The sequence below is a fragment of the Ambystoma mexicanum genome, chromosome 5q, assembly GCF_040938575.1.
Source record: "Ambystoma mexicanum isolate Mex_15411 chromosome 5q, UKY_AmexF1_1, whole genome shotgun sequence".
NCBI lineage: Eukaryota > Metazoa > Chordata > Amphibia > Caudata > Ambystomatidae > Ambystoma > Ambystoma mexicanum.
Genome location: NC_090933.1, coordinates 646,644,885 through 646,662,701, shown reverse-complemented (window position 1 = coordinate 646,662,701; position 17,817 = coordinate 646,644,885).

The following is a 17,817-nucleotide window of genomic DNA, read 5'->3' as shown; positions in this document are numbered from 1 at the left end:
CAACATATTCATAATAAGGAAGTATATTAAATCTTAAGAGTATAATAAATCTAGCAAGATCACAATGTCCTACCTTCAATAAGTAACTACGAGGCTTAGAGGCTACCAGTCCTTGTGAGCTGTATACTTCTTTCCATCTCTTATTGCCTAGCAGCTCTAAATTCTTTACAAGATCCCACTGAATTGATTTTCTCTTCAGGGTCTTAACAAAACCCTTCATATTTGTCTTCTCATTGGGTAAGTTCATATTAATTTCACTTAAAAAATTAAGAGCAGTGTCTGTCAGACCTTCCAAAGCCAGATTCATATTCTTATTTACAGCCATGCCTCTGCCCATAACTTTCAACAAGCTGTCATCTCTGTCCTCCTGCATCATAATTTGTATGTGATTTGTGTCGGAAGATTGTAGATTGTTTCGAAGCGGCCTCTTACAACATTTCGCATACGTTGCATGGAGGTGCGGCTTGATACGAGCATACTCACGCCGCAAGGCCCATTCCTCTGACGAACCTAATGGCGGATCGAGTGCGGCTCAGTATCCCGCAAGCCGGCGGCCGCGGCAAGCCTCTGTGTCCCCCTGTGCCTTCGGAAGCCCATGCCCACGTCCACGGAAGGGGCTACTGCAGTGGTGAGGGGCCAGGCTTGGTGGGCGCCCACGTCCGCGATTGCGAATTTGATTTGATTTTCCATGGCACCACGCACTTGTGCGGCAGACCGCAGCTTAAATGTTGCATTGTTGAGAACAGCGAAGCCTCTTTTCCTGCATTAGGACCGATTGCCGCAGCTTGGGAATTTGGGAGGTGAGTGGAGAGCGGAGAGCGACCTCTCGTGAATTGCTTTTCATTCTCTCTGCCCTTCCTCCCTATTTTAAATTCCTAGCTTTCAGTGGCTTTGCGGCATCTGTACAGTAACTCTTCAGCGTTTAACAATCATAGTTCAAGTTTGAAAATTTTGCATACATACCTGCCAAGAGTCCCGACTTCCTACTGTTCCTCCGCTGCGTATTACCTCCATAAGATTTGGCTTGTGTGGGAGGAGAGTGGGACCCTGAGTTTGTATTACGGTGCCCTACTGTTGTACTAGAACAGGGTGGGCATTGTTATTATTATAGTCAAACTGGTCTGAAGACTATTTGCCCAGGAGATTGCGGGTCTTGGGCTTTGATCTTGGGCATTTTTGGCATTCTGTTCTTTCAGCAACCTTCTGACTCCCAGGTGAGAGGAATGACCTGACAGCTCTTGAGGATCGTGACTTATCCCCACTCCTTTTCCCCTGGCTCGGAGGGAACAACAACTTTGCTTTGACAATCCTCATACTTACTACCCAATTCAGTACTGTAGTGTCTTTTGTCCATCGGGTAGATAAGTCTGGTGGACCTTACCAATTACCTTTCGCTGATATGCAGCAGGGGAAAAGGTCCGCCCATTCGAATTACAATCTGCGGAAAACGAAGACCCTTCCCTCTAAGGAGAATATGGAGTCTGATACGAAAGTTGTTAAGCCCAAGAAGAATGCGAAATACACCAAGCCAGTGGACCAAGGTGCTATTACTGAGTTCTTTCCAGTAAACCCACCTCCGGAAATAAACTCAACTACCATTGAGGAAACCGTAGTCCCTGGCCCTAGTGGAAGCATTTCATTGAATACTACCAATTTTGATGACATTGACAATAATTCACTATTAGATCTGTGTTTAAATATCCAGAGAGGGATGTCATCACAAACTCCATTGACGATTACTAGTGGCTCACCACCTCACAACATTAGCAACATGAGCACTCCTCCTGGCCTACATAACTCCATTGGAAGCAGTGGACGATTATCTGCTTCCCCTAATTTAGCAATGGCATCTATCGAGGACTACCAGACAAACTGGACGATGACTTGGATTGCCAACACCCCGGCTCATCCGAGGTTGCTGAGCTCCAATCATCGGTTGCTGCTCTTCAATTCGCACTTAAGATCTTGCTGCAAATGTCAGGTCGCATTCTGACTAATACTAACATTCTTACTATGGCATTAGAACAGAAGGACCATCTATGTGAAGAGGCGGAAGCTAACCTTTCTGACGCCTTGCACATTGTGGAAGAAAGCGATGACCAGGGCAATATGGAAAAAGTTGTAGTTGAGCCATCAGAATCTGCCATCAATGCTGAAACCCATGAAGTAACCCAGGAGAATGCTGGCGACCTCGAGATGGTACAAAGTCCCTATATTTTTTTCTCAAGGAAACAACGTAGACTGGCGAGGAAGGCGCTTAAAAATAAAAAAATCTAAAATAAGTGCCTTACCACCCACGGCTGTGCCACAGACAGGGCTGGACACACGTTCGAAAAAGCCAAAAAGAGACTAGCCAGAACTGCCGCACAGGTGTCAACGACTAAAGGATCCCTCTCTGGCTGGCTCGTGCCAGAAGAAAAAGCCATTAGTCCGGTTTCTGATGAGGACCTTTTGAAAAGCTTGGATCCGGATCACGAATTTAGCTTACCAGTATGCACCGAGCAACCAGCAGCATCTGCACATTAGGGAAACTTATCAATACCTTTGCCTTCTGAACTCGGGACCAATTCCAAAGACACTAACGAGAATCGCATCTGCCTTATTAAGAACTTATATCAGAGCGGTAAAAAAAAATGGCTTGCGCGATCTGAGTTATTAGTCAGACTTTACTGCATTCCCCAACTTCGAGTTTTGAAATCTGACGACTTTCTGTTCATAGAGCCTTTGACAGGCCCTAATCCAAATGTCTTTGCCTTACATTGTACCTTCCTGTCGACAGCGCGGCTGATCAGGAAATATAAAGAGGAACTGAGGACTGTTGACGTCGACATCGACTTGAATGAATCTGAAATGAACATTGGCCCGGAGGCCGTTGCAGCTTTACTCCCCGTACCTATTTGCTCCAAACCAGCTGAAGCGAAAAATCTTGAACTCGCTGAAGTACAAGTCCTAAAATGGCTGATGGAATTCCTCCCGGGAGTTCTACACAATCATTGAGCTTTTTCCCTCCTTACGTGCAACTTCAGAGGCTTTGCCCATTTATTGAGAACGGAGGGTTCCGTTGACCTTCTATCCAAACATAACTGCATCTATTGGATGCATCATCTGGAGGATCCATTGCCAAGAGACTTGGGCAATGGATCCTCTGCTATGGGATGGTTTTGTTGTGTATCAATCTTTTGCAAAACAGGGTACAAGCAGCCGCCCCTTTGGTGGTCTACTTTTTGGGATTGTAAACATGGTGGTCTCTCGTAGGGTTCATTGTGATGTCGAGGATTACCTCATGGCTGTAGAGGTTGAATATGAAGAGGAAAGTTGCTCTCATAGGTTTCTTCTTGTTAACCTTTATAATCCCCTAGGAGCAGTCATTGGAGAACCCTTACAAGAAGCACTTCAGGACCTAATGTCATCTTGGACATTGAAACCTGGTAACACTGCAGTGGTGGTCATGGGGGACATCAATTGCCATATGACAGGCGAGGGTTATACATCGTCTAACTCGAATCTCAGCACAACATGCCTAATGATCCACGAGAAAAGAGAGGCTGAGGGACTGGGCTGGTTACAAATGTTTGCTTATTGGGATCTTGAGATGATTAATGGGCGCACACCGGGTTATAGGCCAGGGAAACATACCTGGACAAGTGGGTCAGCATCCAGCACTTTGGACTACATTTTCATGTGCCCTGAAATGCAATTGAAAGTTATCGACATGAAAGTGACTAATAACAACTGGAGCGACCATGCGATGCGCCAATGTTTTCTTCGATTACCTAACCTCACTATTCCCACATTGAATATTGTTACTATTAACATCAATAGTTCAGGCTCTAGAATTATATGGTCGGAAAAAAATATTCGATCAGCTACGAAAGCCCTCAAATACACCTCCTCTGTTGGCTCTCTGGACTTTAACATCATGACCATTAATGCCATTGAAGAATGGATTCTGGCATTTGCAGGAAAACATGCTGTGGCCAAAATGGGCTATATGATAAGAACAGAGGGTGTTAGTCGCCCCTACAATAAAGGAATTAGAGATGCCAAGAGAGGGTTGAGAGCAGAAATTCGTAGCATCAAGAACTTGAATTTACCAGCAGCCCTTTACTGCGAGAGAGTCAGAAGAGCTAACAATTGGTATAGAACCAGCATTAAGCAAATAAAAAAGATTGAGAGAAATTGCGCCTATCAAAGGCTAGTACCGACTATCTGCTCTAGGAACTCTCGCAGTATTTGGTTGCTATTGAATGAGACTAGGAGGAAAGGTAAAGTCCAACTAACCAATCCTATCAGTGAGGAGGTCTGGATAAACTTTTTAGAAGGACGTAATGTAGGGGAGACCAAGTTGCCCGACTTGGTCTCCCCTACAAGGCCCTATTTTTCCACCTTTTGAAGTATCCCCATGGATTATTCTGAATAAAATAAAAGCTCTCAAGTCCTCAAGAGCCCCTGGCCCAAATGTGCTGGCAAATGTGGTCATTTTGAATTACCCTGAATTCTGGGAGGAATTATTCTCCGTACTTTTTGAAAAGATCTTAGCACAGGGGAGAATCCCTCAATCCTGGCAAACAGCCATTCTCATTCCCATTTTTAAAAAGGGCAACCCTGCCGAACCCAATAACTATAGGCTTCTCTTTATGTTTGATGTTACAGGTAAAATTTTTGCTTCATTATTGTTAAGCGAAGTGCAGCAATGGGTAGACGAGGCCAACATACTTAGCAAATTTCAGTGTGGATTCTGGCAGGATTTCTCTACATCACATAATCTTATGGTGATGGATATACTACGCACACGGGCACTCAGCAAGGGGCAGCCCCCTCTGTATGCTTTATACATTGACTTTAAGTCTGTTTTTGATTCTATCCCTAGAGATAAACTGTGGCGGAAACTTGAGTTAATGGGATGCCCGGGAGGTCTCGTACTATCTGAGACTCCTGCACCAAAACACCACGGCCCGTCTCAGGTTAAATCAAGAAGGCAACATGACCAAAAAGGTGCCCCAAAATAGAGGGGTAAAGCAGGGATGTGTTACCGCACCCCTGATATACAACCTCTATGTATATGATATTCCCACAGTACTAGCCGAAATTGACAATTGTCCTCCAAAAATTGGTGAGGCGCCTTGCATTGTACTAGCATACGCCAATGACTTGGTAGTATTTGATAACACCATCAGTGGGCTTCGGTGCTCCGCTACCACCTTATGGGAATATGCTAGTCTTAATGGTCTGACTATCAACCTAGACAAGACCAAAGTGCTCAGATTTACTGGGAAAAGAGCATCCCGAGTTAACTTGATGGTGGGTCAAATTAACATACCTTATGCACCCTCCTATAGTTACCTCGGAATTGAAATCGAGCCTAATGGCGATTACCTTTATTGCAGACAAGGATATACGCTCTGGGGGACGCGGCACCTCTACATCCAAGTGCTTGTACCTATGATCACCTATGGACTTGAGGCCCTTCTCTCCTTTGATTTGGCTTGGCTCCAAGTGATGGAAGGTAAATTCTGGCGTTGGATATTAGGACTGTCCCCAGGAGTGCCAATGGCTTTGATAAGACTAGAAATGGGTCTTCCATCATTAAAAGCAAATGTACTCAAAAAGAGCGCCAGATTCTTTCTCAAGATGACTAGTGGCTGCTCCAATCCCCTATTGACTGTGATACATCAGGAAGTGGTAAAAAATCATACCACATCACCCCTATTCAAATTAATGTCAACATTTCTTGCTGACATAGATTGGTCACACAGAGGGGCAGCATATACTAAGGAAGTCCAAAACGCACTTGGGAAAAGGGTGGACCTTTGGGATCGGCTCGAGAACTTTGCGCATCTGAGTACTCTAAAAAGCTATCAATTCATCAAATATAGATTGTACACCTATATGAAGCCCCCCAAGCATACTTGAACCTCTGTCCTACGAAAAGACTCAGACGTTTTATCATTCTGTTTAGACTGGAACAACTACCTACTCTGAGGAATTTGGGGGCCAGGGAAAATATTCCCATCCCCGGGCAAATTTGTCGTCTTGAAGGGGCCCCTGAGGGACGCTCGGATGTGGAAACAAGGCACAATCACCACACACGAACTGATACGCCAGACACGAGGTTCTATTCCCAAAATCTATGGTTTATTGCAAAACAAATAGTCCCAGTTGGCCAAATGGTCCCACGCCCCGCGACGTGTGTCTAACAGACCTCGGGGGACGCAAGAGAGAGAAAATTGTACATCAGTTACATATATACAAAATGAGCATTTTACAACCAGTAATGACACATTCGATGCCGCCCATAATTCATTCCCTTTGAATTGGAGGCGATGATTGACCATGGTGACGAATATGACACCCTAGACCCCATATTTAGTAACAGTTTGCAGTCTCATATTTACAGACACTAGTCTTTATTTGAGAGAACACAGCACTTCTGTTTTCATGGGCAAGCTGCGCGTAGGGGACTGGCACATTCCAGGCCTCACTATCTCCTGGTTTCGATTCATGCTCTAGAGGTCAGCTTGCTCTCTGGGCCTCACAGTGCTCACAGAAAAGGGGGGCCGTAAAGAAGAACATAATTCAAACCTTTTAATATTCGTTGTGTAGATTGCTATTCTTTTTAGGAGTCTCGCTGGCATCCATGTACTGATTAAAATGCCTTGCTCCCTGCCTTCAAGGACATGTGAGGGAGGGAACCGGGCATTTCTGTCTGGCTCTCCAGTGTAATGTTTCAACATGTATTTTAGCCTTGGACCATTGAAGCGAAATAATATCTATAGCAAAGCAGTTTTACATGAGGCAAAGTGACAACGTTAGAGAGAGCAGAGAGAAAACAAAATGGCAATTCTGGTCATCTTAAAATGGCCGCACTCACTCTAGTTGAGCTAATAGCTACGTAATAACTAATGAGCATATATTCTTAACACTTTAAATGAGGCGGTTGGTCTTCGGCCAACCAATTATCATGCATTGCCTTCCGCTCAAGGGGTGCTAGTTTTTCTAGACTGACAGCCTATGTAAGTTACCTGAATGCTTGGTGACAGCCAAACATCTCCTTAAAGAATGCCAGATATTAACTTGCACAATAGTATTATATGTTGCCGAGTTTGTTCACAACCCCTTAACCATCTGTGAAATGTCATTTTGGCTATATTGCACAAACACCTGCAACATGCATTTGTTTATAGCCCTCTATAACATATGGCTAAAAATGTAATTAAAGTTGGGTCTCTTGGTTTGAATAATTTGAGCACTATAATGCGAAGAAAATTCAGGCCTTCTTGGGACTTGTTTTTGGCATACCATAAATTTTGCTCAATATATGATTTTGTTGTAATTAGTTCTGTAAATATGTACATTATTGGTCAATAGGTATAGATTTGCCCTTCACTTGGGGTAAAGATGACAATAATACTGTTTATTCTTAATTTTATATTTGATATATTATTATCTGTTTATTTAAATTTATTTGCTGAATATCATTCGTTTACTGCTCTTACTGTTATAGTTATTAATGAATAATTGTGTATTATGTGTAAAGTTTCAATTTTCCTTCATTCTATATCACATTAAAATTTAAATTAAATAATTTTTATATATAACTTACAGCACATGATTTTCCATAAGGTGGTAAAGGATGTGAGTCCCAATTCAGATCTTATAGCCTCTATAGGAGTGGATTTAGCTAGTCTTAAAGCGGGTCTCCATAATTTCCCTTAAATTTTTCCTAAATCTTCTAGGAATCTAGCTGCCCAAGTTTCCAACGCATACAAGGCCCCCAGGATGATGCAACTGTTATAAATCTCCAGCAACCCCTCCATTGAATAACCACCTTTGGAGGCCACATAAGAGCGAATTACATTCAATTTTGTAGTTACCTTACTTTTTGACAAAATCAAATTAAAAGTGGCCTCCCTCACTCATAAATGCATAAATAAAGTAGCCCTTGGCTATCTTTCGAATACAATTGTCACAAAACTTGGGACAAGAACAACCAGACTCTCCAACACTAAATGTCTTCTAATTCCCAGATTTAAACTGGCTAGAGTTGGAGGCAGTAGTTTCCAAGTTAAGGCAACCCAGCTCTGGAACTCCTTACCCTCCCCCCTTAGAGTAGAGCACTCATACCCAGAATTCCGTCATGGCCTAATAAAGTGGCTCAAAGACGCTGACTTCTAAGCGGCCCTATGACATCTTGCTGAACTGGTTCAAAGCCCTGTATACAGTCGATCAGACTCTCTCTAGTTCACACTTGCCTGCTTTTAGACCATAGTCTTAACCTCCTATCTGTAAATACTCTGAAAAGAATTATACTGTATATATGTACATTGACTGTGTGGAACTATACTGTAATTGTATATGTATTTCTATGTATAAACTAAGCTTTGAATGATCTTATGCAATGCGCCCTAAATACCCTTGGGTCTGGTGCGCAATACAAGTAATAAACAAACAAACAAACAAACTTTCAATCATCTCATGAAAATGATTGCAGGGTGGATTATCCCTTACTAACATAAACAAACAAGGGTATGTTTCTACCACCTCAATCGGCTGAGTCTCAATTTTCCATTGGAAGTTGTATTTCTTTTTCCTTTTTCTACAACCCCCGAAAATCATGATCTTAGTTTTCGTCACGTTAATACTAAGGTTATTCTCAAGAGCAAAACGTTGCAACTCATCTAAGGCCAATCAGAGTTTTATCCATCAAAACTGTGTCACCTGCATATGACATTTAGCTGATGAGAAACTCTCCGATCTTCGGTGGGTGGTTATTAATATTCTCAAACCTATCCCCCAAATCTGCCACATACAGATTATAAAGGACAGGTGAGGTAACACAACCTAGATTAAGACTCAACTTGGTAGAAATAGGTAGCGATCTATTGACCCCTTTATTCAAGCAGATGGTAACTGTTGTATTAATATACATTTCTCTTAATAGATGTAGCACTGAGGGGCTGATTTTCCAATTTGCTAACTCACTCCACAATGTGTCTCTAATGACACAGTGAAGGCTCTTGAAATGTCTTTGAAACATACAAATAAGTTCAGCTCTTTGTTCTTCGTATGTCTGAGATGGCGTAATTTAATGCCATAATATGATCGGGAGTACTAAAACCTGTTCGAAACCCAGCTGTCAGTCCAGAAAGAATAGACACCCCCTCGATCGCAAGGTAATATAATTTGTTGGCCGAAGACCAACCGCCTCATGTGTTTAGTATTAGCAAGATGTAGCTAAAGCTTGACAAAGGTGCAGCCATTTTAAGGTGACTATAATCGCCATTTTGTCTTTTCACTGTTTTCTCTAACGATGCCTTTTTTGCCTCATGTAAAACTACTTTGCTGAAAAATTATTCTGCTTCACTGGTGCGCAATGCAAGGCCGCGAGTGGCATGTTGAAACATAACCCAGTAGGTCAGACAGAGATGCCCGGTCCCTCCCGCGTATATCCTTGAAGGATGAACAGTGGGGCATTTTAATCAGAACAACAGGTGCCAGCAAGTCTGGGTTAGCACAGAAGAAATGCTAGAACGAACATTAAAATGACTTGAATTATGCTCTCCTTTGCGGCCCCCCTTCTCCTAAGCCTGGTAGAGCCTTGGAGAGCAAGTTGTCCCTCTGGTACACGAATAGAAACTAAGATATAGCAAGGCCTGGAATGTGTCTCTCCCTATGCACAGCTTGCTTGTAGAAACCGAAGCGCTGTGTTCCTAAAACAAAGACTTGTGTCTGCTGGCTTGCAAAATTGCAAACTGTTGCTAAATAGATGTTGGAAGGTGTCATACTCGTCACTATTGTCAATCATCGTTCCTGGTTCAAAGGGAATGTATTAAGGTGGAATAGAATGTGTCATTACTGATCACAAGATGCTTGTTTTGTATATATGTAACTGTTATATGATCTCTTGGGTTCGTGGGTCCCCCGAGGTCTGGTAGACACACGTCACGGGGCGTGAGGCCAGTTGGCCAACTGAACCTATTTGCTTTGCAATAAACCCTAGATTTTGGGACCACAACCTTGTTTCTGGCGTATCAGTTCGTGTGTGGTGATTGTGCCTTGTTTCCACAAACGTGGGTCCCTCAGGGGCCCCTTCACAGTTTGGAAAGGCTAGAGCAGCTTATTTTCAATACTCCAAACTTTAATAATTTTCAGATAATGTATTTATCTGCCGTGCTGAGCCATTGACAATACAGAGGACATTGTGAGAGCTATTGTTTCATTAAGAAGTCCTGGGCTCTGTTTGCGGTCCTTACGTGGACAGCAGGAAAGGTATATAATTACCGCCTGGCCGCGCTTGAAGCGATAAGCTCTGCGGAGAAAAGGGCGCAGAATCACTGTTTGGCTGGACGCGGGACGCCTGCATTAAAATTCTATCAAGTACGACCAGGAGAATTGGGTCGTGTATTGTACGGTGTCCTGCTGCATTTTGAGTGGTTATTACAAAGGGCACTTCTGAGGCATTACGGCACTCGTGAAGAGTAATCTTTATTCTTTATTCTTACTGACTGATCCACTTACAAGAGAGCATTTGCTAACGTCACAGGGCGGGGGGGGAGAGACGGACTCCGATGGATCCTTAAACTGCTGGGCGTTCCCCGCCCTGTTTGTCTATATTGATGGAGTCTCTATTTTATATTAAGTGTTCTATATTGTGTGTCTATAAAATAGGCATATATAGTACGGCATCATTAATTAATATTAATGCATAGTGGAGAAAGCTGGAGTATTATTCTGTAAAATAAGTAAATCCTGCTAGGCTAACCAGCTGTTGGGGAGTCATTAGCTCTGCACCTATTGAGTGTGATTGACTTTTTTTTTTCATTGATTCAATTCACTAGTTTGAGAAGCTCAACGACTAACTTCAGCATATATGGCATCTAAATTAATCTTGCATAATACTAGAAAGAAAAAGGGAACTAAAAATAATACTATATGGTTACCCCTGTTTTAAAAACTCTAGCCTGCAAAGAATCTAAGGGAAAAAAGGATATGACCTTGCTGGAACAACCGAAAATATTGGATTTTCTAACTAAAATTGATTTGGTTAAGGATTTTACTAGGGGGGAAGTTATCCCGGTCCCTGGAAATAGTTCCATGATATATAATAATTCACTATTAAATTTATGTCTCGACTTTCGTCATCATTCAATGGGCTTAACAATAGGCACAGGAATGGGGCAATTGGAAAAAAATACAGAGGTCTCCATAAGTATGAACAATGTAATTGGGACAAATCTCTCTATCATACCCGACCTTGAGAAATTGTCTCAGGACAATTTGTCAATGGACGATGTACATGATGTAGATTGTACCTGGAGCGACTCTGAGGGAGGGGAAGAAAATATTTTACATATGTGGGAAAAAATGGACTCTCTAATAGTTACGGTTGATATTTTATTGGGGATCTGTAGTAAACTCATGAATGAACAGCAGACAGTGAAGGAATTAGTTACTATGGTGAATGAGAAGATGAAGGTTGTGTTGAATGTGATTCCTTCAGATTGGGAAAACCAGAAGGGACCTGCCTTGCTTAATGGATCTATTTGTGTACAGAATGGGGAGCTGAGTGAATTATGTCTATTGGTAAATGAGGACGCTAATGTGTAGAGAGATATTAGTGTGGATGTAATAAACATGGATGAAAAAGAGGGTGGTGAACATAGTAGTAAAGAGGGTAATGCAGTTCAGGAGGGAGGCCCAGTACAATCTCAAGGCCTTGGACGCCGATTGCATCACAAAAGAAATTATAAAAAGGGAAATAAAGGTTAATGCAAGGTGGGCAACCCTAAAAGGAAAGTAAATGCTAAAAAGAATTGTCAGGCTCTAGCAGAAACCTCTTTAAAGGATTTTTAATGTATTGAGGTGGCTAATAGATTTGAATTAAATATAAATTCCATAGTACAAGAGGGGGAAATAACAAGTCTAAATCTAAAGATAAAGGGATGGAAAAATGGCTTAAAGGGAAAAATAAAACTCCTGATTTAGAGGAGGGTATTGCCTTACCAGTGGGTGAGGATAAGAATGATCCAGAAGAAAGAAATGAAGTAGTGGTTAAATTCCTAGACGTCCCTGTTAATATGGAAAGGTTTGGCCTACATTCTAGAGAAAGGGAAGTCTATAGGGTGGAAATGGCATTTCTTCATCTCTTTTGTGAGTTCAATGGGTGCTGGTTAATCTTTTACTCCAAACTTTAATAATTTGCAACAACAAGGAGCAAACATTTTTACAGCTTGAATCTGCCATCGCCAGCAGCTGATAATTCTTTGGGCAGGTTTTATTTCCTTTTTTGTATAGATTGGAATAAAAATGACTTTATACCAACTCTCAGGGATATTACCACCTTTCCAAATACATGAATATAGTTCCAACAATATAGCAGCCCACTTTAAAAGATTGCGTTTAATAACAATATTAGCCTGTTTATCTGGTCAAGGGGCCCTCAACGCTTTCATCTTTTTTTATAATATTCAGGATATCATCTACGATGAAAGGGAAAATCCTATCCTCTCCATCTAGTCTAATTTCTCTGGTGACATCTGGCCTATTTTCTACAAAATAGAGTGTGGATATATATTTCAACAATGCATCCATGGATATAATGTTAATATCCAAATCCACTTCTTCTATGAACAATTGGCGAAATAAGTACCAACATTTTTTTGGAGTCATGTGTACGACATAATGTCAAGATCATTCTCCAATTCGCATTATGAATTGTACACCTATGAGACCTAAGCCAGTTCTTATATTTCGTGCGAAGACTGGCAATACTTTGGAGTTTACTAATTTCTGTCCTATCATTATCTTTTTTAATTATATTAATGTCCTTCTTAAGCCTCTTCTTCTTTTCATTTATCTGGCTCTCATATATATTCTTGTGTTTTATTCCCATCAAGTGGGTTAGGGTAATTCTACTATTAGTTTCCTGTATGATACCCATTACATTCCCAATGACTTTTAAACCATTACAGGCTATTTCTTGTGCATCTATATTTAAAATGTGAAACATCTCCTCAAATTAGTTTACATTTTTTTCTGTCCAGCATATCCTATTAGCCGCACCATTGTATTGGAGATTCATACTTTCCCCATTGCTTACATTCCTGACTTGGCGACTATGTAGGCAACATTGTAATATTTTATGATCACTAAGTGATGTGGGGGTATGTACAAAACTTATAACTAACTTCAATGGCCCAGCATTTACAAACATATACTCCAGTCTACAACTCACCTTCCCATTAGTCCAGGTAGGTTGATTTCCACCCAAATTATCTGGTTCTAAGCAGGAGGATAAACCCCAGCTCTGTAGCATATTCAACCAAATTATCCCACTGGAAACCTGGATAGAGTGTTTTGGATCAGTACCCATTTTCCCTAGCGATACTGGTGGTACTATATCTAATTCCCCACACCTTTCCTCCCACTCTTCCTTTTTTTTCAGAGCTACATCACAATGGGAGTTTAAATCTCCAACTAACATGACGAAGGCTTTAGAGGATTCCATTGACCAACCATCAATTATATCCATGATAATCTTACCCACCTCCTCAATGCAATTCCCCCCGGGCAGGAGTATACATTTATCAATAATAAATCTTCTTGAGCAACAAGGTTTCCTATTATGACACACATGACAGAATCTGACATACCAAATGTATCATATTCTCTGATGGTAAGCAAGCATTTAACTCCCACACAAAGCCCTCCCATAGGCCATCCCTTATCTCCGGCTTTTAAAGTGTTTTGTTAAAATATTATACCCATCCCATCGATAACTAATGTCCCCTTAGCCCACATCTCTTGAAGTGCAAATACATCAGTACTTTTCAACAGTATAAAACCTTCTTTCTGAAGAAAAGAAATAAGACCCCTGTCCGCTGTCCAGAGAACCGACTGGCTGTCCTAACTACCCCATTCAAGTGTTCTTTGTGAGTTTCACCCTTCCCCAGTAACCAACAAGCTGCATCTGTTGCTTTCTTACCTTGTATTATGTCCAATCCCATAGAAATCCTATAAATACCGTAGTAAATTCTTAAATTATCAGAATCCTCTGTGTATCCTGTCCTTTGGAAAATCTGTCTTAATCTACATGTGTTAGCGCAATTCTTTTCAAATCATTTCAGTCCGTTGTCTAAGTCCTTAGTCCTATTTGGAATACATTAATTAATTCTCATATAAAGAGACACACAGCGTGAATGGGTTAACATTGCAAATTAACCTTCTCGTGGGCAGTGTCCTTCTTTAGTAATCCAGCCACTAAAAAAAAGTCTCAATAGAACCTGTCATTTTCCTCTTAAAACCGATTTTTCCACAAAACTGCTTTCATTATAAAATCCGATTTACTTTTCCTACAAAAAATCACATCATGTCCCCATCAAGAGGCACCCTTTCACTTTAGTATCATCCCTGTTATGTGCTTTTTTACCTTAGCATTAAAACCGACTTCCAATTTTGATTGTTTATCTCAATTTCCAAGCCATTTTGCTATTTTAAACCAGTGAAAACGGAGCAACTGCAATTTTGCCACGTGTGATTCTTGCTGCACTGTTTTTCCTTCCAACGTCGATTTTCTAAACTGTATGCCCGTTATTATCTTGCCTTGTAGCTTGTGAGTTTTCTTGCCTCGTTAGTACAGCCACGCACATTCTTGTCTTATTCATTCAAACGAACATGTAAAATCACCGTTCAGTAATTCCGAGTGCCATTTTGCTCATTTTTCAAGGGAGCTCAATCTGATTTTGGCATCCCATTCAGGGTGGTATGTCTGATTTTCATGCTGATTGTTGTCTAGTATACTTGACTCCTTGCTACTCCTCTCCACCCACACACAACTTGGTTAACAGGAGTTTGAGGGAGTGTTGCAGGGGGAATGCCTAAATGTGGTGCTATTTGAAAATACTACCCAAAAAGTACTCTTGCTTTCATTCATTTGTGTATTTTGTATCTGATGTTAGAAGGTTAAACTCAGTGTATCCTATTATTTTACTGTGTAATTATCACCACACTGGTGAATGCTGCCCTATATTGCATGTGTTGGATTTTTATTTAAAATTAGAAATAAATAAATATTTCATTATTACACACAGGCCTGGTTCATGGTCCATTTGAGCACGGGGTGTGCGTTAAGGGGGGTGTGAGACGGGTTGGCTGCTTTCTCAAAAAATTGAATCCCTTACCTGGAAGTAGCTGCAGCCGGCAAGCGTGACATCTGGCAGGGCGGGGGCGACAGGGCGAACAGGCAATCAGGGATGGGGAGCGCCCAAGGCAAAGTGCGCTTTGCCTGTGCTCGGGCAAGGCTGCCCTGCGGGAGAGCTTCAAATATGGTGTTCAGGATCTTGTTACCTGGAACACCAATCGGATGCGGCAAAGGCAGGTAGTGGGAGGTGGACCTGGATCTCTGGGTCTGGGAGTGTGGAGAAGCGGAGAAACAGTGATGGCGCTGAAATATTCCCCCAAGAATCTGGAAATATCTTGCAAGGCTTGCTCAGGCCCTGGGAGGACGCCTGTGATCCACTGTGAGCGGGAAATAGATGCATTTTGTTCACCATTGCTGAGTCCTTTAATTGTACAGTGTTGTCCTCATGTACAAGATACAGCCTCACTGGCCCAGGTTCTGCCATCATGTGCTAAGTGCAGTCTAAATACCCACTTTCTCCATTTTATGCTAGATAAGGCCTACTATGCCTGGTATAGTCATCATATGCATAATAAAGTTTTACAGGCTGAGGAAATGTCATCATAAACTGTGTCCAGCCTCAAATGCCCACGCACACCCCACTGAACCCACAACCATGTGTCAGATAGTGCCACCATGTGAAACAGTATACTAGTCCAATACCAATTTCATCATTATTGCATTGGCCAAGAGGGGCACATATGTGCCCAGAGCCAGACCCATGGATCGGAGTGAAGTGAGGGTGCATAATGAAGACTCAGGGCATATAACTGCACATTAGCTGCATTTATAGCGCACTCAATGAAGACCCTACTTGCAGTAAAAAAAAAAAAGAGCAAAAATAATCTGTTCTGGCCACCAAGCAAATGACACATTGTGGCCCTCGGCAGTAGTCTGTTGTTACTTTCTACACCACCTAGAGGCACAGTGCAGAACTAGCAGAAGAAGGGAAAGTGACGGGAGTAGAGTGTGAGGCAGGTGGCAGTCATCCCACTGAGAATGAGATTGACTAAGGCATGAAGGGGTGGTGGGAAGATACGGGCAGATGTCAGTGCATCCTGATTGGTGTCTGGAATCCGGTCAGTTATCAGATTCCTTGCCCACAATTACGCAATATTCATTGAGGAGGGAGCATGTTAGAGGGTCCCTTAGGTTGTTGCTAGATGGCAATGCCCACCCCTCTTAGGTGTATATAGGCATTAGCACCCCGGGAAAGCAAACAGGGAAGCTAATAGCTGTTTTCTAAAAGGGACTTTGGTTTTGTGCCGAGCGTTTGCTTCAAAGAAACTACAAACAAAGATGGCCACCATAGACATAGAAATGGTGGTCCTTTTCTATGTTCATGGTGGGAGTGCCAAGTCAAGGATATGCAGGTGAGGGCTAGAGAGCTAAAGGGGGGGGTGAGGGAGATGGGTTCAGTCGGGGTGAGAATGTGTAGGGTATTATGGGCCGCTGGGGCCAGTTCTGGGGGTATGAGCAGGGAAAATAAATGGTGGCCAGAGTGAGAGGAGCAATTGGAGAGGGTGGAAAGCAGACTTTACCGTGTAGTAAAGCCCACTCTCACAGTCACCTGATTGGCTGGCTCCTCTCACCGGGCGCTAATGGAAAAAAATGCTTAGAAAGCCTTGATCCTTATTGACTTGTAAGATTCCAATATTCTACCTTAGGTGCTAATATATATATTTAAGCAACCAGGATACAGATTAACATATGTTCTCATTTACTGAGCAGTAATGCTGACCGAAGGCTCTGTTATTTAATATGTTTTGCCTTCATTCACAAATTCGATACATTACCAATACGTATCTGCATCCATGTCTGTTTATTGGTCGTCAAGAGCAAAATTGCACAACAATCCTTTGTATTGTTTACTCATAACTGCACAAATATAGTATTATTGAATTGAGTGCATACAGCGCTCGTAATGTAGCCATGCAGTGCACACCCAAATATAGGCAAAGGGATTATGGGTTGAGGAAAATGCACTGCTTTGGGTATTTTTTTTTGTATTGACCAGAAGGGCAGGTTAGCAGGCTCTGATCATGCACATTATACAGCACAAAGCCCAGAAAAAAGATCTCCTGTTTATTATTTTGTTAATGCACGAGGCCTAGAAGTGGCCTGGGCTAAAAGAGGCAGTACCAAGTGTTGCGAAACGAATGCCAGGGTAGCAGCCGCTACCAGTGGCGACCCCTGCATGCTCTGCAGATGTGCTCTGCGGTAGGCTGTGCCCAATGCCCACGCTGGAAAAAACAATGGCTCGTTATATAAGAACAGTCTAAACAGATGACAGTGTCATAATTGAAAGCATAATTTTAAAGACAATAATATTTGACATTCCGATTTCACTTTGATTTTCTCTGAAAGGCTTAATAAATGCATTCTCATTTTACAAATACATTCAAATGAATTAACTTTAAAAAAAACAGTGATGTTTAAATTACTTAATTTAGGCAATTGCCGCTTAAATTGGCATTTGAAACAGGCCATTATAAACACATTAGATGTGTGTAGTGCTACCGATTAAAATTCAAGAAGATGCTCGATTCATGTTCCCACCCAATACTCATTTCCGTATTAAATATAGAGAATAATCGTCGAGTGCGCATGAGCCATCTGCTCCACTCACACGCATGATA